A 25681-nucleotide genomic window follows, 5' to 3' on the forward strand; every position below is an offset into this window, starting at 1 on the left:
AATAAAAGGTTACCTATAGCTTTCGCCATGAGGCTGTGTTCAAAATGACATCAGTGTTTTTAAAGTGTACTGCAAAGGGAGCACAATTGTAAACATGAGGATCGCTAAAACTGAGTTGTAAAAATAGTTTGAAAGCAAATTACACCCAAGAAAGATGATCTTAATGCTTTTTTTATATTCAATAATTCCAACTTTGAATGTTAGAATGTTCTAAATGAATAGAGCGTAGGGGGTATAAGTGGCAATAGAACACAGCCAGGAACTCTTCTGCGCGAGTCAGCGTGACGTGCGTGCGCGGGCTCATCATTTGAATTAAATAACGAACACAAGCAACGGGCGGAACGGTAATCAAAGGTAAGTAAGTTACGATATTCGACGTTTCACATGTTTTATTTGTCGTTTTACTTATAATTTATGTTGAATTGAACTTTAGATGTGTAACGTTTTACATTATAATAATTTTTTAATGAACACTTAACCACTTTATACGTTTTTATGTCGCCCTAGTGACGAGGTCATTGACAGCAGCTAATGAATAATAGCTGTTTTCGTTATTTATTTGGCGATTTCAGCAAAATTACCTAATTTTATGTCTTCATTAGTTTCTAACCTGTGTAAAAATATAAGATGATCTGTCAAATCGACTTGGAATGAGCATAAAAAGTTGCTCCGGCTATAACGTTTAAGGCTAACTTAACGTTATAAGCACTTCGCGAATAGCATTAACGGTGCTTATCATCGAGCTAACATTTTTTAACATGTAATATCCTAACAAAGTGAATCGCTGTCGGTTCACGGTTTTGTTGCTCTGTTTGTAAATTTAGTGATGGTCTCCTCGCCAGAGAAGCTAGCAGCATTGAATAGGGAAGCTTTGCTATTTCGTAAGTTGTCTAACATTACCCTATCGCTAGTCAAGTCAAGTTAATTCTTTGTGGTTTCATTCTTTCCTGATTTCCTTTGTTCACAAACCATGCTTGTCTGTTTTTTTTCTGATTGCTGTGCTATGTTCTGGTGTAAGTTTTTTTTTTCCTGTTTATTAAAAATAATTTTGTCTACATCCTTCTCTTTCGATTCATGTTAATGCAGTTTACTGATAAAAGTATCTTTAAAAATGTTTGTAAACGCATTCATTCAAATTATATCATGAAGCTTTTTATAATTTCACAAGGAAATGCAATCCAAACAAGATCATTGGATTTCTCACAAAATACCATGCAACTTAATATACTGAGTGAGGAGTCAAAATTGTGGCTAGTTTATGGTACAGATACTGTGGATTGGACATTTATATTAATGGAATTGTACTTTGTAATAGTAGATACCAGGTGAGATGTCATACTGATTAACATGTTATTTTTCTTATAACTTTTTTATGGCAGTTTCGCTGGAATCTCCAATTGAAAACATCATCGTGTGCGCTTAGACTTCTGTTCCAGTTCTGACTACACCACACTCTGCTTATGTTGATCACTGACTACTATGTTCTCTGAAGGTATTCATTCATTCATTTATTAATTCAGCCATTTATTCATTTTCTTTTCGGCTTAGTGCCTTTATTAATCTGGGGTCACCACAGCGGAATGAACCGCCAACTTATCCAGCACGTTTTTATGCAGCGGATGCCCTTCCAGCCTCAATCCATCTCTGGGAAACATCCACACTCATTCACTACGGACAGTTTTAGCCTACCCAATTTACTTGTACCGCATATCTTTGGACAGTGGGGGAAACCGGAGCACCTGGAGGAAACCCATGCAAACTCCACACAGAGACGCCAACTGACCCAGCCAAGGCTCGAACCAACGACCTTCTTGCTGTGAGGCGCCACTGCAGCGCAGAATCTGAAGGTATTACTGTAGTAAAACAACAGCACCCATGACGGTAACGCTTTCTTTTACAATCCGCAAAGTACCGCGTAAGTACAGTGAAATAACGGTGTGCTTTTCTGTACATATAGTGTACCTACGCAAACGTTAATTTTATGTACAGAAAAGTACACCGTTATTTCACTGTACTTACGCGGTAGATTTCATGCTGAATATCTGGTTGTTACCCCCTTATTACCCAAGCATTACAGTTTGTTCCCTTACCTACACATACCTACACATACGTTCATTATACTTATACAATACGTACAGAAAAGTACATGGTAATTTCACTGTACTTATGCGGTACTTTGCGGGTTGTAAAAGAAAGTTTTACCTACATTATAAACATTATATATATATATATATATATATATATATATATATATATATATATATATATATATATATATATATATATATATATATAATCCAAAGTAATTGTCTTAAAACCATGCACATTTGAATTTTAATGAGAATGAGAATTAGATTTTTACTTGTCCTGCCAACTTTTTCTCTGGCCTACCAAAAAAATATAAAAGATAATTTTAAGCCATTAATTAAGATAAGTTTTTAACCACATGTTTAAAATTGTGTATCAAAAGAAGACAAATGTATACTAGTTGTCCATATATTAACTTTTTTTATTCAGTAATATAACTTTTTTAACAATTTAGATTTTAATGAAGGTTGAAGGTTCCAGATTACCAGTTAACTATTCATAAATTGGGAGTCTTATTCAATTATACTTGAACCTTATTAGTAAAAAGAGTGTTACTGAACAGTACTTATATTATTTTTTACCTTTACAAATTGTCAGTAGCCAGCACATGCTCTATTAGGGAGATTGTTAGTTGTATAAATCAAAAGCATCATGTTTTTTAGCACTGTGGTATGAGCTTGGTAAAATGATCTTTAATTGGATATTAATAATCGGTTATTGACTTATTAAAGTGAATGCTTGCAAAAAAAAAAAAATTATCAGCAGAACTTTGGGTGTAATCAAGAGATTCTGGTGACTCATAAAATTAAGATGGAGAGCAGGAAATAAAAAATATGAATGTGAGACATAAAGAAAATCTGCATTTTTTTAATTGATACTATAATACAAAGGAGAAATAAGTTTTCTACTGAACTGAAATATATTTTCTGCCATTGACGTAACAACTGTAAGCTACTCGCATGAAAAAACTATAGTAAAAATATGTTTTTGAACCATACTACAGTTTATTGCTAATATATATATATATATATATATATATATATATATATATATATATATATAATTTGTTTTTCACGCTAATAATGTTATCTTTCAGACATCATCATCCTCATCATGATCATCATTGGTATTATTAATATTATGATTAAATTAGGATTTTTTTCATTTCCTAATATATAATAAAAAATACATTTTATAATAAATAGCCTCATTATTCATTTATTCATATGATTAATATATGAATATAGAATACGTGTTAGCTTTTGTAAGTGATTTGATTTAGTATATGTCACATTCTCAATATTATTAGTAAAGGAAACATTGGATCTATATGTGGCATTAATATATATGTCAGTTAATATGGAAAGCGAGTGCATGTTTTTGGCAAAACTAATATTTTTAGTATTTTATTTTAAATGCCTGCTTGTAAAACAATATTATTTGCACAAATAAATGATGAGGTTCTTCTTTAAAAAAGTAGTTTCTCCCCGTTTAAAACATATGGGCCTTTTACGCTATAACTAACGTGGTTCAAGAGATGGGTAAGCGACAGAGAATTTTGGGAAACATTCGTCACTACATAGTTCTTTCCCCAAACAATGCATCGTATGATAGTGCAGTGGTAAGTTGTTTGAGAAACGCAGCCCTGCTGGTGTGTTATGAATTGCATGTTTTAAATGACAGTGAGACATTTATTGGCGGTGTAACCATTAAGCTTAAATAGGCTGAGCATATTTTTATTAATATTAAAACACATTAATAAAAACTAGCCAACCTTTGATTTTTTTTCGTTTTTGCATATTTTTTATCAAACAAAAAATGCAATGAATTGTTTATTTTGGTTTTCATTTTATTAGAATAAATATAATTATTAGGCGATACTACTTCTACACTGGCTCTTGCGTTTTTACATATCCTACAGAAAGACTTTTTTGGCTCAAAGACATTTATGCCTGTTAATTTCAGCGCTGTATATTGACAGATTTTGCAAAGGCTTCAGCTATTCTACCTGTCAGCTGGTACCGTTTTGCGACTGTGTGGCGTCTGTATCAAGTGTCTGGATGACAGCGAGAGAGAACGAGATGAGATCAGACCCCAGATTCGATGTGTGGCCTCATGTCAAAGTTACTTTACTGCATTTAAAAAAAAATATTGGCTCATCTAAATTAACTTTTCATTTGATTGAAAGCCGAAATATTGCCAGACAGACAAAGCAACTCTGTTCAGTGATAACATATGCACACACACAGAATACACTCTTGTCGGCCTATTCATTATTGATTTTTTAACATTAAACGCATAATAAACAAGTGCAAAAAAGAGCTGAACTTCGGAAAAAGTAATCACTGCGGATACCGCAATGCTTTGTTTCTCTGTAGTTGGCTAGGCTTATTAATGGCGCTGCATTGCTTAATCACTTGTTTTAATAATAAATAAGATTATTTATTATTTAAAATTGTAAGATGATGGTCGCGTGATTTTTAAAATGAGAGTATGCATTGCGGATTTATGGCTATTGATCTTATTTACCGGCGACCCACCCAGAGTTAAACATCAAGTAGGTGTGTTAAAGGTGCATGTATAAATTAGTTGTGTTGCCCCCAGATGCTGCAAATAAATCATATGAATAAATACTAGGCGATTTATTATAAAATGAAATTTAATATTTATTATATATTATGAAATTTAAAAATAATAATTCAATAATAATAATAATAATAATAATGATGATGATGATGATGATAATAACTATTATTTTTATTTTTGTGTATTAGAAGTGAAGAAAAAAACATAATTTAATAATAATATGATGATGATGGAGATTCTTGTTGTTGTTGTTGTTGTTGTTATTATTAATAATAATAATAATAAGTAGGGTATTGTTTATTTATTTTTAGAAAAGTCTACTTTTACAATTTGACACTTGTAAACCAGAGCAGAAAGTTCTAACCGGCAGGCCCATGTCATATGCAGTACAGATATTTAATAAATAACCTACTATAAATCAAGAATTCACGTATGCTTTTTGTTTTCACAAGCTTTGGAGATGTAAAATAAATTCCGCTTTTAAATAATAGGTCACCTATAGCTTTCACTTGAGGCTGTGTTCAAAATGACATCAGTGTTTTTAAAGTGCACTTCAAATTCGCTAAAACTAAACTGTAAAAATAGGTAAAAAGCAAATAACACCTAAGAGAAATGATCTTAATGCTTTTTTATTTTTAATCATTCAATGTTTAAATGTTATATTGTTCTAAATGAATAGGGTATAGGGGGATAAGTGGCAATAGAACACATCTAGAACTGTTTCAACTAGCTGCAGAGCTGTAGTTGCGAGCGCTCAAGTTTGCGACGCAGTTTGCGAATGTTTGTTGGAGCGATTGATTTGGGAAATGGCAAATCAACAAACTGCTTGTAACGACGGAACTTGCGACCTTAGTTGATGGTTTTGGGAAACGCACCCTAGATCTCTGCACCATAGGCCTAGCTTTATTATCACAATTTTCATAATTTAATTATTTCATATTCTATTTAATTCTATTTCATATTATAAAATATCTAATTGTGTGTTCTGAAGGTTGGAATGACTAGAGTGTTAGTAATTAATGATAAAAAGAATTTTCAGTTTTAAGTAAACAATCCTTTGTGAAAACTAGGGGGCGCACAGATTCTTTCTGAGGGGGCAATGCCCCCCTTTGCCCCCCCCCCCCCCACCCCCCCGATTCATAACTATTGTACACTAAATTAGGCTATCTTACTTTTTATTTAAACAAAAGTGATCAATGCCGCGCAACTGACAAGCCAACAGCAGAGAAACAAAGCAACCATTGCGGCACCGCAGTGATCACTTTTTCCGAAGTTCGGCTGTTCTTTTTGCACTTAATCATTATGCGTTTAATGTAAAAAAAAATCAATAATAAATAGGCCTTCAAGAGTATATCGTGTGCTTGTGAAAACATTAAGTGAACATGCAGTTTTTGTGGAAAACATCTTTGTGAGGGAACTTTGCTGAGGTAATGCGAAAAACTTAAAAATATATTTTCCTTCCACAGTTTTTTTTCTCTCACACCCATTTTTTATGAAGGCAAAATGGCTATTTAGATGATTACAACAGGGTTGTAATGGCTGATTGACTGTTTACACCAGATAATTAGATGTTTTTATTGATCGGATTGCAGGCCATTTATAGATAAAATTATAATGCATAGATCAGGAAAATACCACGTGAAAAAAAAGATTATGCAATTTTTTAAATAGAATAAATGTATACTATATATAATAATTTGTGCCCCCCAGTTTTTATAAAGGATTGTTCACTCAAAACTTAAAATTCTTTCTGTCATTAATTACAAACACTCCCGTCGTTCCAACCTTTAGAACACACATTTAAATATTTTAAAATATATGACATAGCAATTAAATTATGAAAATTGTGAGATTAAAGCTAGTCCTATAGTCCAGAGATCCGGTCCCCGCGTCAGGTCTGGTGCGCCCGAAAATAAAACCCGCACACGGCGATGGAGGCGCACTAGACTCACAAGGGAGAAAAGTGGGTGACATGAGACGATCAGCTTAATTAATTACATGTTTTGGTCAACTAAATCTTTAAACACAACTCTCTTGAGCTCTAAAAGGAAGAAACGCAGAAGAAATTTGCTGTTAAATAAATTTTAGCAGAGACTCAACTGCCAGTCATTTTCACATTAGTTGTTCGGGAAGATGTAGCCTAATAAAATGTTTTAATAAAAATAAATAGTTCACTGCACAGTCCCAAAGTAGGCTACACTATAAATAATATTTTAATTTATTCATTATTATTATTATTATTATTAATATGATTACAATTAAGCTAAAATTGACAAAACGCATAGCCCTTTGAATGTTTGCTTTCATTTTGACATTGCTAAAAAGCGCACTTTTACAGTTGTGTAGAGAAACATCCCATTATGCAGCAGCAGTCTAGGTATGATAAATGCCTTTTGCATTTAAAGATGACCAGCCTGCGAAGTCAAGTTTGCAGTGTTATAAATGGAATAGGTATACAGTGTTTAAGTGCAATTACAGCGGATCAACCGAGAAACCTCTCACAATCTTTTACAAATATGTAATTAAGGCTATACTGTTATTTGCTTATACAAAATTAAACAACATTAAATATATTACACACTGTTAAAAATTGTCCCGTTAAAAAACAGTAAAATACTGGCAGCTGCAGTTGCCAGCAATGTACTGTTATTTTACAGTATGTTGCTGTAAAAATACATGGACTACATTGATTTACACAATACTCAAGTGAACTTATTTTACTCACTGAAAGCAACTGCCTCAACTTGGTCAACTGCTGAATGAGTTTATGAAGTAATGTGCTATACATGCTTAGAAGCATACTTATAATGATAACTTATTTTAGTTAATTAGAAAAGTTCAGTTTAACTCTAATGTCTTATTTTTCACAACAGCACACATACATGTAAATCTGGAATCACCAGAGAGATTCTGACTGCATCAGCAACTAAACAGCCGCTATCTTTAAATAGAGAAACATGCAGAATAACATCAGCAGTTCATCTTTAACTCATACACTGGCTCTACTCTCCTCCACAACGGTGACAGACAGAGGAAAATAGCTTCAGGTTTTACAGTAAAATACTGTTTTTCCTTGATTTAACGGTAATCTACTGGCAGCTGTGGTTGCCAGCAATCTACTGTTTTTTTTTACAGTCTATTTCCGTAGTGTAAATTAACAGTATATTACTGTTAAAATACATTTTTACACTGTGTTTTTACCTCTCACACCTTTAACCCTTTAAACACCAGAGCCTATACTTCAGTTTAATTGAAGTGTCCACACTACTGAGTGTTCAAGAAACATGGAGCAAAGCTGAAGTAAATTCATTAATTAACTGACTAATTAAATGATAATTGAGGATTAACAATGAACAAATGAAGAAATACTGAAGGGAAAAAACAAGAACAGAACATACAAAACTTTAGTCACAGCTTTATAATGAAATAATCTGAAGAACAAAAAATGATTAAATCATTGAAATGATCAGCGGATGATTAAACAACTGATACATGTATTTTTGTATAACATTTACTAAAGTTCTTCTTGAGAAAAAGTTAAAGTTTTACGTCACCATCATGGAGAACAGAGTTTGCTTTAGTTGGGCTCTTAGCCCTGTCATTTTGAACATTTATATATCTTGGCTTCTGCAATTGTTAAGAACTTTGTTTATAAAGCTCCTTTGATGTGGCAAGCCAGCCAAAAACCTAAATAAGATCTGGTGATGTTCATGATGCTGTTAAATGGCAGAGTCTGTTCTCATTTAGTATAATAAAATTTACTGCTCCTATTCAATGTTAAATCTATTGTTTTACATTATATGTATGTATGTATGTATGTATGTATGTATGTATGTATGTATGTATGTATATATATATATATATATATATATATATATATATATATATATATATATATATATATATATATATATATATATGGCAATGATTTCTGGAAGTTTTTAAGAATATCTTGGACAATAACACTGCTCTATGGTGTAAATTGCACTCAAAGAGACATCAATAATCAGCATATGAACCTCAATAATGGTGACAACAAATTTAACAAAATTAACAGTTTAACTCACAAACAGGCAACTGAAAGTCTAAACATAAACAACAGCAGAATCAAACACAAATAAAGAAAACTGTTAGACCATTATACAACATTTATTTATACCGCAATGCATGCTGGGATATTTGTACAGTGCCACTCCCAGCATGCATTGCAGCATGAAACATTTGAGATGTTACCATTGTTGAGATACAAGGTCAGATTCATGAGGTCTGAGTGTGTATTTGTCATAACTGAACTGTTTTTTTATGTTATTTCTTAACTGTTAAGTAATTACAGAGGTATCTTTCTGTTTCCACTTCTCATTAATTAAATTAATACCTGCAACTAAGCATAAGATCTATTGCATGAGGCCCTTCTTCCAGATATATACCAAAACATTTATCAAAACTAATTTCAGATAAATAGATTTCTCTATTTATTGACTTCCCAACTTTATTGCTATAGTACAAACGTTTTGTAAACTCTGTATTCAAGCAGTTGGAAAGTCTTCTTGAATGAGTTCAAGGGTGAAGAGCCCAACTAAACCAGCCCCTCACTCCATTACGGTGACACAAAAAACACCTTAATTTCTGTTGGATCTCAATGAGAATAGTATGGAAGTCAAATCAGTCAGTAATAAGTGTGTCTGCTTTGTTTGTGGAGTTGTTTAATGATCCTCTGCTGAGACTGAAGCTATTTTATTTGATTTGATTTTATTTAATGTTGTAACTCAAGTCACTGTTTGTGTTTCTTGTTTATTTTCTTCAGTAATTGTGATTATTAACAGCAGGTGTTCATCAGTGTCTGAATTCACTCATTAGTGTTCATTAAAACTGTCAGGTGAACTATATTAGTTAACTAGTGTATGAAATAGTGAACAAGGGCACAAAGTGTGATTTCAAACACAGACTTCAAAACATCGATTCTGAACTCTGTTAGCTCACAGTTTTCTGCAGTTGGTTACTTTCTCGAAAACAAAAATGTTACCCAGAAAGCACTGTTTTTAACAGAATATTACTGTTTTAGTGAAAAAACATTATTTTACCGTAGAATCTGACCGTTTTTTAACAGCAATTTTTTACAGTGCAGCATATCGAATTTATTTTGACTTGTAGCTCATGGCCCTAAAAAAAAATAACCTGAAAACAAGTTATTAAAATTTAAATAACTAAAAATGTTAATTTATTATAAATTAATAAATAAAATGACGGGTAGGCCTAGTAACCTAATGGTTTATGATGGTTTACAAATGACAAGCAGACAATATCACGAAAAAAAATACACTTACGATAGCCTAAGATAAATCTTTATTTTTACATTTAAAATGATGAAAAAAGTTTTATAGCCTATTAAGTTGCCTGTTATCCGTGCCAAACAACTTTTCACGGTAATAACTGAATTTAGGCATATTTTTTAGGTATTTTTCTGGCTACACTAATGCCTTAAAATGTAACGAAGTAATTGTTTTGAATGACATTAGGGTAACATTTAGCTTTTCCCTAACACTGATGTTGGTTGGATAATACGTAAAGCGGGATGACTCGGTTAAGCTGATTTTACTATATTTATTTACCGGTTATACGAATTGTCTGATCGTGGGTCAGCTTGCATGTGTGGGCATAAATTAACGTCTTTACCTAAAACTTTAAACATTCATATGCCTGCTATTTGAAATAAAATTGAAATAAATAAGGAGAATAACATATGATTTAAAGCACTCGTTTGGCTCTGAAGCTATGATCCGTCTGCATTAATAAGCGGTATCGTTGCATTACCATCATTAATAAAATCAGTAATAGCGACACTGTGCATATTAATATTACTATTAAAACGTATAATACTGCCTTAGGTCTGTAACAAAGTAAAGTAATAATAAATGTGAATAAATAGCCTAAATGAAAGGAACAAGAGAGACCAAAATCAGCCACCAGGTCTAGTGCCCCCCTATGGATTTAAAATGCCCCCTCAGTTCTGATTCCTGGCGCCGGGCCTGGATGTGAGTCTAGTTACCAGCGTGAAAAACAGGTAGTAATAGAAACTTTTTTTATTACGTGTTTGAGGCCATATTTGACTACAAAAGTGCAGTCAGTAGGCTACTTTAACATTTACCAGAGTTGTTTTAAGCATCAGTATCACTTTTTCTTGAGTAGGATGTGTGTATTTTTGCCATCTCTGTCCATTTCTTAAAAATAAATAATAATACAATAAAAAGTATGGTTAAATTAACTGAAATGTGCCCTAAATAGAAACGTGTGTATCATGCAGTCAAAATAGCATTTATTATTTGAATGTTACGTTAATTTTCTTAAAATAACACATAAGGATGTGCATTATATCAACTAAAACAGAGTTTTTCTTTGTTATAGCAGGTGCAGCCAAACTGCGACACAACAGCCACGGAATTTATAGGGCCGTGAGAGATCACCTGTACGGTCTGGCGGTGGCAGACGCAGAGCTGAAAACACTATCTGATGCTTTTGTTGTTGTTAATGTTAAATTGACCAATACATGTTTTGTCATTACTTTTGTCTGCAAATATTAGGCTAATAAATAATATTTTTTAAACAAAATGTTGAATTTCTGAATTATGTGTATTTTCTAAAACGTTTATATAGGTATTTCTCACAACCAAATTTCGACTTAAAATTGACGTATTTTCGACGACATGAAAAAGACGTCTTTTCACCTTTCACTTTCCCACCTGTTTTCCACGTTGTTTGGACATCTTACAATTACGTCTTTTCGACGACATGAAAAAGACGTCTTTTCACCTTTCACTTTCCCACCTGTTTTCCACGTTGTTTGGACGTCTTACAATTACGTCTTTTCGACGACGTTAAAAAGACGTAGTTTCGTCTTTCACTTTCCCACCTGTTTTCCACGTTGTTTGGACGTCTGACAATGTCGTCTTTTCGACGTCTTTTCGACGAACTATTGCTGGGTGGGGATCTATGATTACACAAGGACCCCGCAGGACTTAAATTTGTGCAAGTCTCGCTGTAATGTAATTGCATACATGACCACTGCTCTTTTAACAGTCCAAACTCATTAATAGGGTTGGGTACCGAAACCCGGTGCTATGGTACCTTGGTAACGGGTATGTACCGGTATTAAATCAGCATATGAATTTCGGTGCCTAATTTCAGTGCTGCGGCATAAACGTAAGAAGCATTAAAGGGGTGCATAAAAAAAAGCCCACGTAGGAGTTGTGTCATACCGTTACTAAACATTTAAATGTTTCTAAACAACTTTGAGGAATACGGACAGGCGATATAAGGCGTTTGTTATTGTGGCTAGGGAACAGACGCACGCAGCGCTCGCAGTACAGCGCATTCAGCCTGGTTTTCGGTTAGTGAAAGTGACACTTCAGATCAACATGGATAATCACGTTCATCCAATTTGCTTAAACTAAGCATTCTAAAGCTTAATTTACAAGCAAGGATTCTTACACAGCAACTGTCTTTTCAAAAGTTGCGTGTAAGGGGGAACATGTCAAACTTAGCCTCTCTCGCGTGCTTTAGGTGTCACTAGCTCCCTCGGGGACTCGCTTATGCACGCTCCCTCTGTTTTCGCGGCACTTGCTATCTCTGTAATGCTGTGTTCACACCAGACACGGAACGCGCGGATAAATCGCTCTATTCGCGCATAAATTGCCGTGTGAACATTTGAGGTTACTCACTTCATTCGCGCGTCAAATCCGCTTCAAAACAGAAGCGGATTTGCGTGATGGGCAGGGCTTCTGTCTGCCCGGTGACTGTAGCTTCGTTGCTAAATGGCTAACATGGATTTTATGAAGAAAATATAAGTGTTTATGTACTTTATGAAGGCTGAAAAACAGTGTTGATAGGTTTAGGACCGTGTCTGAGTCCACTTCATGCTTTCAGAGGTGCATCCAGCTCTGTGAGCTCATAAACTCATCCAGAAATTTAACCTGGACCACCAAGGCTTTCAGCGGTGCTTCTGACTGAGCCAAGCCCAGTTTGATGACTTGTTGTTGGTGTCGCCTGTAGGATTTCCTCTGGGACACCATCAACAGGTTCTACATCACAATCACACCCCCACAAGAGCAACTTCTGATTGGTTAGCGCGGCGCGAATGTCCGCTGAAGTTCAGATTTTCGAACTCGAGAGATTTGCGCGAAACGCTCATTAAGCGCGTCAAATGCGCAAAACGCTCAATTCGCCTCGCGCAATTCGCGTCATTCGCTCTGCGCCATTCGCACGTATCCCGCCGCAGGATGTCTATTGGCGCGTTTGCATTGACTTAACATGTAAATCACTCGCGCTTGACGCGTGTGCCGCGTCTGGTGTGAACGCAGCATAAAGGTGCTGCGCACACCAGTTCCTCGCATTCGTCAGAAGTTGACGCCCAAATTGACACAGGTAATAAAAATAATAAACTTCAGTCATGTTCATAATGTCCACTGTTGATGATATTAGACTTCTGTTTTCAATAGCAATTTTAACACTGTTAATTAGGGTTGGGTACCGAAACCCGGTGCCATTATAGCACGGGTACCTTGGTAACCGGTATGTACCGATATTAAATCAGCATATGAATTTCGGTGCCTAATTACGGTGCTGCAGCAAAAACGTAAGCAGCTTCAAAGGGGTGCATGAAAAAAGGCACACGCGTTGTGTCACAGCATCACTGAACATTTCATTCTAAACAACTTTGAGGAATACGGACAGGCGATATTAGGCGATTGTTATTGTCGCTAGGAAACAGACACACGCAACGCGAATAGTACAGCCCATTTAGCCTGGTTTTCGGTGAGCGAAAGTGACACTCTTCAGATCTACACGCGTGATCACGTTCATCCAATTTGCTTAAACTAAGCATTCTAAAGTGTATTTTACAAGCAAGGATTTTTACACTGCAACTGTCTTTACAAAAGTTGCGTGTAAGGGGGAAACCAAGTGTGCCGCAAGCCAGCGTTTGAGTGAAGGTCTAGGCCGTTAGATCGCCCCCTGGGGGCTGGCTGCAGTACAAGTCATAAAGCCCGCCTCCTCCGTGTTAATGAAGGAGACTTGAGCCCAAATAAAAAAAATTATTACACTTGCAATAAAATGTCCCGAAAGATGGTTCTGGTCGATCAAGGCACTGGTTATTGTGCTGAAATAGGTGCAGATCTTCATTTTTGTAAAAAGTTTGTCTTTAGCAGTAATTTAATGCTGGGCGTGTCATCTTGATTGACAGCGGTGATTGACAGTTTCTCAAAGCAGCGCGTCTGAGCTTCGGCAGAAGACTGAAGTGTTATTATTCGATTTCTGTGTTATTTTACCATGACAAAATGAGTTCAGCAGTAAACTATAGTTTCTGACATACATGATCCTGGTGGAACACTGTTTATTCCCTAAGGTCAGGGCTTTTTTCGGGTTTTATTCGGGTTTGCTGATACATGCCTAACCACCCAGATAGCAAAATACACTCGGGCCAGTTCTGGCTAGATTCTCGCCTGCTGGAGACTTACCCCTCAGACTGACTACCTTTGCTGGACCTACTCCGGATGCCTGGACTCACTGCCCGATTCCAGCCCGAGTCAATAGAGCCAGATGCGGCAGCCGAGCAAGCGAGTAGGTTATGCGCTGCGGCCCGGAGCTGCTGCTATTGAATCTTCATTATATAAAACCCTCACATTTGTTAACGTTATTACATCCATTTGTGTTGATATGACAGCAAACGCAGGCTACTATGTAAACGCAAAGTGTATCACTGAGTTTAACCTTTGAATAAAGATGCAAACAGCATACATTGCAAATATTTAAATAAAGGACAAAACAAATAACAATAAACCTGTATTGATTGCACAAGTATTAAATAATAATACAATTAAATACATTTTGTAGTGCACAAGAATTAAGAAATATAAAATGACAATAAAACTGCACAATAAAATAAACTAATTTAAGTACAGGGAAAATACAGGAGATCGTTAGCAGTAATTCTCTATGTGTCTAAAATAATAATCTCCACGTTGATCTCCTGTAAGGTTATTTGAACTTGCGTTATAGGTCGCCTCTGTGTAGCGCCACCCTCAGGTCACCCACGTCACTACAATTACTTAGACTGCGTGAACCTGAGGGAAAACGTGGACCAGTACTGTAGGTTCGTAGGAGCAGAAATGAGAGACTGACTAAAGAGAACAGACAACAGAGATTAGTTTGAACTATAATGAACTTTATATAATAAAGAAATAAAAATAATAATTGTCTTAATTTCTCTTTCCAGAGGAAAAAAAACAACAATAAAGAAGAACAACTTCTTTCAAAGAAAAAACTTGGTTATCAATAAACCCTCTTAAGGATAATAAAAAAATGTTAACCAAATAAACAAAAGAATGAATTGTCTCTTTTTTTCCTTCCTTGAAAACCTCTTATTTAATCTTTTCTTTCACTCTGACAAACTGGTTTATTTATTTCAATTTTATGGATTTATATATATTTTTAGCTTATTTTAAGTACAACGTTTGACCTATTTTTATTTATAGCTAATTGACATGTCCTAATTATATTACTTTATTCTATTAGAAGTTAACTACATGTAGCATCAGCTAATTTTATGTTAGTTTAAGCAAAATACTCAAATTATCAACTCAGCTTGCAAAACAAAAGATAAATACCCCAAATGACAATGAATAAATCACAATTATGAAATAAAATAAAAATTTGTCTTCACACTAATACAGTGCAAATGAAAAACAGTGAAGGCTAATTCCAACAGTCTTTGTTGTATATTTTATATACCAGTCCCTAAAATCACGAGGAAAAGTATTGTTTCGATTTCAATCCATAAATTGAGTCCTACCGTCCTGCTGCCCAGAACATACCACAGTACAGGTGGAAAGGAAGAAAGTGTGATGCCAGCTTACTCTGTCATCCAGCACAGTTCTGTCATGAAGATGAAACATTAAACAACAGGTGCAATCGCTGCAATTTCACCGTGAATGTGTTCAATCGAGATCCGTTGGTGGGCCCGCCATCTCATTGCACGCGATGACAACCGCGATCCGTGTCCTCGCTGCATCCGCGTCAATATCAACTTAATATCGCAAGATCAACAACCAATCAGGTCCGATGAATCACTATCAGTATCTTTCTAGACGTTCTGTTGAGTTTAAAGGGTCACGAAACACCAAAACACATTTTTTGAGCTGTTGACAGTCGTATATGTGTCCCACACTGCTAAAAACACTATTAAGACACCTATATTTCACTAAAAAGTGTAAATTGGTTGTTTTTGCGTTATTTCAAGCAAATTCGTACTTCCTGTTTGAAACGAATTTTTGAAGCTGCATCACGGTCATGACATAATAGCGTGTATTCCAGCGTGCAGACTGGGCGTCTGTGCCAGAGTGTGTCTTATTACGTCTTACAGTGTGATGCATTAATGCATGAGTAAAGCTTGGTTTAAACCAATCAGCGCGCTCTGTTGTGCAACTTCATTAATATTCATTAGTGTCATCGTCTTTACACCACAGAGACGCCACGTTGTGTTGGCAAAACAAGCGTGAAGTGTTGCTTTTACAGTTTGCTGCCATTAAGTTTCGTTTTCATTTTCTCTCTGTGAGAGCTCATCTGGATCACGTGTGACAGTGTACGCGATGCTCGACAACAATAATTTATGCGTCTAAGGGGGATTATTGTTTACCTGAGAGCTGTTCTCATCTGCAAACGCTGAAATCCGGATTCCGGATGTAATCTTCTCTTAATAAAGACGTGGCTCTAGTTGCTGGTGATTGTCCTGTCTCTACAGATTTGGTAAGTGAGCGACCAGTGCTCTTTGTATATTCAGTTTGTTCGTATCGAATTAAGTTAACTATTGCATTGAGTGCAAACATGTTAGCACCGCATTTTGTGACCGGATTAACACACGCGGCTTTCGGACGCTACCTGCCGTGTGCATCGAATCAAATATCTCGTTTGTCGCGAGGGGCATGAATGAATTCCCTGAATGAAAGAGCCAAACTGCAGTTAAAGTCCAACATTTAATAATTTGGCAAATAATTCGACTACAAATGTCCATGTAGGTTAAACACCATCCCTTTCTCCTGTGTATTTTGACTGAAACTCGCGCGTGCCCAAATAGACACACCCACACCCTCCCACTTTAGTTTCTCCGACACTCCCCCCTAAACAGAGCTGGACACCCCCACTTTGCTGACTTTTTCCAAAGTAGAGGTGTGAAAACACCCTGCTGAAACGAGGGGGTTTCATGGCCCTTTAAAAGACAGGATTTCACTCGTTTCTCACTGGATTAGCTTTCCGATCTCTGCTTCCATGCGCTCGCTTCTCTTCCGTTTCTTCCTCTGACGTCACTGACGTTGTTTACGTCGTTCTGCTGCACGCATTTCCTTTCACCTGATAGGTCAGTGGTGAGCTCAAATTTAACCTCTTAAGGGCAAAGTAACAATATACATCTTCACAATTCACAAAAATCAGAAAATAAAAGTAAATCATCAACAATAAACAAACAGGAAAACAAAAAATACCTTTAGGCAATTTTAAGATTTAGACTTGAATTCTATTTATGAAGTACTTTTAAATTAATCTATTAATCAGGTTTTTAATTTATTAATTAAGCTTAATGTATATCAGTTTATATTGCACATATTTTTTTTTTATTTCTATTTGTAATACTATGGATTACACCCTCCCCCGTTAACTCTATGCACGTCTCTGTGCATGAAACTAACAGGCTGTGTGACTACTGCATCAGCTGCCTTTGTAAAGCTGTTGTTTTCAATGATAGAGTCAGTCACAGCCGTGCTAAGACTCTGAAAAAGAGACTGCACTATAGAGACCAACGGGTTACCCAATTCAGGATTAGTAAAAATCCGTGGTTTCTGCCTAACTCTATCAGACTTCCTGATAACATTACCATTATTTTCATGTTTCTTCGTTTCAGTTTCATGATCACTAACTTTTACAGTTTCCTCTACAGGTATTTGCTGGTCACTTAAATTGACAGGAACCTCTGCAGGTAAGTTTTCATCAGACTCCACAACATCTGGATCATCAACAGGTAGAACATTCAAGGTAGGTGCATTGTCTATTTGAAAATTCTCTATTTCAGGTAAACATTCGATCGGACTGTCTGCTGAAAAAGGCAGATTTTCAGTTGAAATGTGACCGACAGTGTCTTGAACTATTGGAATTGAGGGAACCTCAGTTTGTGGCCCGGTTCCAGCTTCATAAACCTAAGTAAACGTTATGTCCGGCGGTATTAGAAGATCACTGTGCATCAGCTGTAAGCTGCTGTCATCATCATCATCAGAGTCAAAATCTACCTGGTCTTGTACTTTGTTAAAGGGGTTTTTACGAGTTGGAGGACGTTTCCGAGTACTGGGCAACGCAAGTACTTCCTCAGGTAACTGTAACAAATCACAAGGCAGTAAAAGGTCTCTGTGAAGCGTTCTTAGAGGGCCTTCTTTACCCTCTGGCTTGACAGTGTACACTGGGAGAACACCCGCTCTTTTCACAACAACATATACAAGTGATTCCCACTTGTCTGCCAACTTCTGTTTTCCCCTCAAGTGCACATTTTTTACCAGGACCCTATCCCCAATGTCTAAAACAGATTCAACAACATGCTTATCGAAACGAGCTTTGTTTCTTTCTCCAACTTTAGCAGTACTTTTCATTGCCAAATCATACGTTTTTTTCAACCTACACCTCAAATCATGCACAAACTGCAAATGAGTTTTGTACTCCTCTCTGTTCAGCGGAACATCAAATGCCAAATCTATAGGTAACCGCGGCTGCCTTCCAAACGTTAATTCATAGGGGCTAAACCCAGTGGAATCATGCTTGGTGCAGTTATACGCGTGAACAAGAGGTTTCACATAACTACTCCAATGTACTTTGTCACATTTTTTCAAAGTACCGAGCATGTTTAAAAGAGTACGGTTGAATCGTTCGACAGGGTTCCCCCTGGGGTGGTAAGGGGTTGTCCTAATCTTATGAATTCCCATCAATTCGCATAGTTCTTTTATAGTCTTTGACTCAAAGTCGGCCCCTTGATCACTGTGTAATTTTTCAGGAATTCCATAATGAACTATGAAATTCTCCCAAAGAGCTTTAGCAACCGTACGCGACTTCTGATTACAAGTTGGAACAGCAACCGCATACTTGGTAAAGAAATCTGTGATAACCAGCACATCTTTGGTGTTTCGGGAATCTGGTTCAATGGACAAAAAAATCCATACACACTAGCTCAAGGGGTCGAGTCACTTGAATATTAACCAAGGGTGCAGCATGATCTGGTAAAGATTTACGACACACACACCTAGGGCAGGTCCGGATCTTTCTTTCAATATCCACAAGCATTTTAGGCCAATAAAACCTAGATCTCACAAGGTCCAGTGTACGATCTACACCCAAATGCCCCATGTCGTCATGTAGACATGTCAAAACCATACTACGCAAAGACTCAGGAAGAACTAGCTGATAAGTGATGGTATCTCTATCATGCCTCCTCCGATAGAGGATTCCATTTTGCAACTCCAACTTACTGAGTTCCCTCATAAGCAAAGAGAGCATAGGAAGTTCTTTCCGTACTAAAGGAGGGATTGTCTCACCTGTTTCTAACTGGACAATGACTTCACGGATAATGGGGTCAGATCTTTGTTTTTCTTTTAAATCATTCTCTCCAAATGTTGGCACTACCGGACAACCAAAATTATTCTCATCATGATCAAAACTGCCTGGGATTGCATCAACATGGATTGCAAGGGACTCAACTAAAGTCATAGGAGTAACACCACAACCCACGGACTTGCAATAGACAAAGTGCTTATCACATATGGCCTGAATGACTTCAGGTGACATGGTCTGGACATCATCAAACAGGTGGTTCAATGCAAATTGACGAATTCGTTCCTGTTCCTTCTGAGATGCTACATCATTTTTTAAAGCACCATGAGGAAGTCTGGACAAACTGTCAGCATATATGTTCTGTTTTCCAGCTCTGTACTGCAATTTAAAGGAAAATGCTGAAAGAGCGGAAAGCCACCTGTAGCTCGTAGAATCTAACTTAGCCTAGGTTAATACATAAGTAAGTGGATTACTGTCGGTAACTACAGTAAATTGGTTGCCGTACAGATAATCGTAAAATTTTTCAGTTACCGCCCATTTAAGGGCCAAAAACTCTAAATTATGAGCGGGATAACGGGCTTCACTTCGAGAAAGTCCACGGCTGGCATAAGCAATTACTTTTAACTGCCCTTCTTGCTCCTGGTACAAAGCCGCTCCCAACCCCACAGTGCTGGCGTCCGTATGTAAAACATACGGAAGTTTAGGATCGGCAAAACCAAGCACTGGAGCAGTAGTAAGTGCTTCGATGATGGCTTCAAACGCTTTCTGACAAATTGCAGACAACGGCTCCCAAAGGGCTCTTTGGGATTGTGGTAATCTCTCCGTTCCCTAACTTTAGAGCTCTTATTATGTAGCGGATACCCTGATGTCAAATCATTTAAAGGCTTCACAATGGCAGCATAATCGCGAATAAATCTGCGGTAATACCCTGAAAAACCTAAAAATGATCTGAGTTCCTTCAGGTTTTTCGGAATAGGCCAAGTTTTCAGTGCCGCAACCTTGTCTGGATCGGTCTCTACACCACTGCTAGACACTATGTGCCCAAGATATTTCACAGAAGTCTGAAAAAATCTGCATTTTTCCAGAGAAAGCTTCAACCCAAACTCCCGCAAGCGATGCAACACTCTCAACAACCTACGCTCGTGCTCCTCTAAGGTGTCAGAAAACACTATCAAGTCATCCAGAAAAACAACGACCTCTTTTAAATGAACATCGCTCATACACCGTTCCATCAGTCTTTGAAAGGTACTGGGAGCATTCGTAACCCCTTGCGGCATTCGATTGAACTCCCAGAAACCTAACGGACAGACAAAAGCGGTCTTGTGCTTATCGGACTCCTCAACCTCGATCTGGTAATAACCAGATTTGAGGTCCAAAACAGAGAACCAACGAGAACCAGTAAGAGCGGAAAAAGTTTCCTCCAAATTTGGCAAAGCGTAAGCATCTTTAATCGTTTGCAGGTTAAGTTTACGGTAGTCAACACAGAGACGAACATCCCCATTCTTCTTCCGAACAACTACGATCGGTGAAGAAAAAGGGGACTCCGACTCCCGGATGACACCGGCATCTAATAACTCCTGCAGATGTTTCCGCACAGCATCAAAATCTTGCGGGTGAATGGGGCGAGCTCTCTGTTTAAATGGGGTTTGGTCATGTAGCCTTATGCGATGCGTCACTTTATCAGTCTTGCCGAAATCTAAATCATGAAGAGCAAAAACATCTGACATCGCACACAACTTTTGTGAAATTCTCTCCTTCCACTCATTAGGTATTGGTGAGTCACCAAAATCCAAAGTGTACAGTGGTAACTCTTTACCCTGACTGTTGGACTCTGTGGCAGGTTCTTTAACATTCAAACTCTGCAGTGAATACAATTCTGCAATGACACTCTGCAGGAACTAAAATGTCATGCTCAGTTTCATTTTTCAGGATCACTGGGATTTTCTGAAATGATCTCTGGAAAAGAGTGACAAGAGAAGATGCACACAAAAGACCTCCAGGCAAGGAAGACTGAAGAGGAGCCTCTATCAGAACCCACTTATCAGAGGAAAGCTCTCTTGAGTTTATTGAACCCTCAAGCACAAGAGTTTGTCCTGCAGGGACAATTTCAGGCTTTGTACCCTGGGCTCGAACAAGTCCAATCATGCTATTGGTTTTTAGCTTGAATCGGTGTCTGAGAACATTCATGACGACTTTGAATCCATACGGCAATACATGTGAAGGCTGGGCTACTTCAGAGTCAAACTGTACTTCATAGACTAAGTCAAGGGTGTTCGTACCAATAAGAACAGGAGACTTGACATTACTGCTAGTATCTGCAGTGACCAAAGCAAGAGTGGTAAGTGTGATCTCTGCTCCAAGGAATTCTTTTGGGAACACTACATCAATCTCAACATAGCCCAGATACGGAACAAACTGTCCATTTGCAGCTTCCACCTCAAGATGTTCAAGCGGTTTTATCTCTAGATGAGACAAATTCTGTTCATAATAGGTCTGAGAAACAGTGGTTACCTGCGAACCTGTGTCAAAAAGAACACTACACTTTTGACCCGCTATAGAGACTTCAGCAGTGCATTTTGCCCCTACAAAGCCCTTAGGCAAAATAAAAGGTTTGCTTCTACTGCTAGCATTGTGATTGTAAAATTTACTATTCTTGGGACGCCTGCTACATTTTTCAGCCCCTGTTTGTCCCACAACTGGAGCTGATTCTATTTTAAAGGAGTGCGATGGGATGACCCCATTTGTGCCTCCCAGGACGACTGCCGCTCTTTTAAAAGCTTTCTTTTGGCAGCTACCAAGGCAGGATTTGCATCACAAACACATGTAGAAGCAATATGACTGTCTTCACCGCAGTAAAAGCAGTACCAGGGCTTAGGTTTACTCAGCTGCTTAAGAGGGACACTGCTTACAACTTCACTCAAGTTTGTTTGCACGGACTGGATTTTGTTCATCCTAGTAGCAGATTGAGTTTTTGCAGACTTGCTTGGCTTAGCTTCAACAATTTGACCCTTCAACCCTACTACTTGCTTTTGCAAGTCACAAACCCTGCCCTCTGGAGCACACTGAGCTTGCTTTTTAGCTTTCGTTAAACCCTCAACTTGGTTCTGAAGCTCTGCAATTTGCTTTTTCAAATCTGAAACAATAGTCTGAGTCGATACAACCTCATCCGATGAAGCGCACACAAAGTAAGAGGATGTTCGCAGCTTGGATGCACCAAGATGTTTTCTCATACGGAGCTCTTTTGTGCTAATTTTGTCTTCTGCTGTTCGCAACAGTAACAACAATTCTGAGAAGGAAGGGGGATTGGCCTTCTTTTGTTCTAGTTGTAATTCTGAAATGAGGGTATCGTCCCAACAACCCCTACAGAATTGTCTTACAACGTGTCGATCAGCCTCACGAGAGGGCACACCACCTCTTCTAATAGCCTGTGCAAGAGCTACTTGCAATCGCTGTAAAAACTGTGATAGCTTTTCTCCTGCATTCTGCATCGTGCTCAAGAACTAGCAAAAGGTTCGTCACCATCCTCCACCATTCCGAAAGCTGAATCTAAAAGATCAAGATAAGCTCTAGGTGTTGCATGCAGACCAGCGTCCTCACAATGTCTGATGCTGGAGGTAGAAGGCTGTCAATAATTTTTCTAGATCTGACTAAATCAGACATGGCTGGGTCTTGTAGCATGAGTTCTACACTATTGTGCCAAATCTCATAATCTACCTCATTCGCTGGACGAGGAGACCGCCCAGAAATGAATCTTAGCTTGAGAGGAGCATGCATGTGAGAAGTAGCTTCTTCACTCTTCACACTATGCTCAACTACAACACGCTGTATCTCTGGGGGATTTACATTAGGAACATTCGTTCCAACTAATGGAACAACCGCAGCACCCATAGGCATTTCCTGGCTCCCCTGAGCAGGGTTAACTTGAGGAATACCTGAGCGCAAATCAGAGGCAACATCTGTAGTATCGTCATCAGCCTGTGCTACGGGTTCCCTGCATTTAGAAAGCTCTTCTTGTAAGAGGTCCTCAAAACGCCTACCACTAAGCTTTGCAATGCTTTTCAACTTTTCCATATAGCCCTTGGTGGCACTAGTAGTGACGGTTTCAACATAAATACTGGACAAAGCTTTGATCTCATACTGAATATCAGCCTGATGTGGATTTTCAAAAATGAATGGTAACTGGGGCTCTAGGATTTTCACTGCACTTCCACTCTCATATTCAACTATCACATTTTTGTGATGGGGGGACCCAGGACTGTCAATGCGGACAATTCTATTTATGCACCCATATTTACCTAGATGCTCGGTCAGATCAATATCACTCTCTGTGTCTGTAGTTCCGCTTACAATAAGAGAATTTGGAACCTTAATGTTCTCCTGTTCAATGATTTCCATCTTTACGTTGTAAAGTCTATTTAAACCTGTCTGAGTTCTTACCAGTCACTCTCTACTTACTGCTCCTGGCTGGCTCGCCAAACTGTAGCGCCACCCTCAGGTCACCCACGTCACTACAACTGCTTAGACTGCATGAACCTGAGGGAAAACGTGGACCAGTACTGTAGGTTCGTAGGAGCAGAAATGAGAGACTGACTAAAGAGAACAGACAACAGAGATTAGTTTGAACTATAATGAACTTTATATAATAAAGAAAAAAATAAAAATAATAATTGTCTTAATTTCTCTTTCCAGAGGAAAAAAAAAACAACAATAAAGAAGAACAACTTCTTTCAAAGAAAAAACTTGGTTATCAATAAACTCTCTTTAGGATAATAAAAAAATGTTAACCAAATAAACAAAAGAATGAATTGTCTCTTTTTTTCCTTCCTTGAAAACCTCTTATTTAATCTTTTCTTTCTCTCTGACAAACTGGTTTATTTATTTTAATTTTATGGATTTATATATATTGTTAGCTTATTTTAAGTTCAACGTTTGCCCTATTTTTATTTATAGCTAATTGACATGTCCAAATTATATTACTTTATTCTATTAGAAATTAACTACATGTAGCATCAGCTAATTTTGTTAGTTTAAGCAAAATACTCAAATTATCAACTCAGCTTGCAAAACAAAAGATAAATACCCCAAATGACAATGAATAAATCACAATTATGAAATAAAATAAAAATTTGTCTTCACACTAATACAGTGCAAATGAAAAACAGTGAAGGCTAATTCCAACAGTCTTTGTTGTATATTTTATATACCAGTCTCTAAAATCACGAGGAAAAGTATTGTTTCGATTTCAATCCATAAATTGAGTCCTACCGTCCTGCTGCCCAGAACATACCACAGTACAGGTGGAAAGGAAGAAAGTGTGATGCCAGCTTACTCTGTCATCCAGCACAGTTCTGTCATGAAGATGAAACATTAAACAACAGGTGCAATCGCTGCAATTTCACCGTGAATGTGTTCAATCGAGATCCGTTGGGTGGCCCGCCATCTCATTGCACGCGATGACAACCGCGATCCGTGTCCTCGCTGCATCCGCGTCAATATCAACTTAATATCGCAAGATCAACAACCAATCAGGTCCGATGAATCAATATCAATATCTTTCTAGACGTTCTGTCGAGTTTAAAAGACAGGATTTCACTCGTTTCTCACTGGATTAGCTTTCCGATCTCTGCTTCCATGCGCTCGCTTCTCTTCCGTTTCTTCCTCTGACGTCACTGACGTTGTTTACGTCGTTCCGCTGCATGCATTTCCTTTCACCTGATAGGTCAGTGGTGAGCTCAAATTTAACCTCTTAAGGGCAAAGCAACAATATACATCTTCACAATTCACAAAAATCAGAAAATAAAACTAAATCATCAACAATAAACAAACAGGAAAACAAAAAATACCTTTAGGCAATTTTAAGATTTAGACTTGAATTCTATTTGTGAAGTACTTTTAAATTAATCTATTAATCGGGTTTTTAATTTATTAATTAAGCTTAATGTATATCAGTTTATATTGCATATATTTTTCTTTTATTTCTATTTGTAATACTATGGATTACACTTACATCCCCGCTTTCAAAATACCTACAGACAAGGGGAATGGATATCATTACAGCTCAGCATCTGGTTGAGGGGACAGAGGAGGGTCTCAGCAAGTGTGCCAGGGACTTTGAAGGAGTTAAGTGTGCAGCTGATGAGTTTGTGAAATGGGCTAATTGAAAGCTGCAAGAGGAGGAAGAGTGTGAGCTTGTAGTCCAGACTGCCCTTTCTGAGAAAAGGATCAGAAAGAAGAAAAAGATGCCAGGAGAGCTTGCAGAAGATGAGGGACTGGCATCAGTAGATGCTGACTTTAGGGTAAAAGTACACAATGTCATTATAGACACAGTAATAGACAGTATGCACAGGCGGTTTTCTGCTAATGCAAAACTTTGCTC

The 25681-nt window shown here is 37.4% G+C and overlaps 2 protein-coding genes and 1 long non-coding RNA gene across 3 annotated transcripts in view; all 3 read left to right on the forward strand.

The window, feature by feature from the left end:
• Positions 1-25681, forward strand: part of LOC137491238 (uncharacterized) — a 1025816-nt gene that overhangs the window by 173771 nt on the left and 826364 nt on the right. The window lies entirely within an intron of this gene.
• LOC101886704 (uncharacterized) overlaps positions 1-25681 on the forward strand; it is an 847011-nt gene that overhangs the window by 173771 nt on the left and 647559 nt on the right. The window lies entirely within an intron of this gene.
• Positions 1722-11280, forward strand: LOC137491321 (uncharacterized). The gene is made up of 2 exons (XR_011011293.2): positions 1722-1847; positions 11077-11280. It is a non-coding gene; the product is annotated as an uncharacterized lncRNA (long non-coding RNA).

Source organism: Danio rerio, chromosome 4 (assembly GCF_049306965.1).
Source record: "Danio rerio strain Tuebingen ecotype United States chromosome 4, GRCz12tu, whole genome shotgun sequence".
NCBI lineage: Eukaryota > Metazoa > Chordata > Actinopteri > Cypriniformes > Danionidae > Danio > Danio rerio.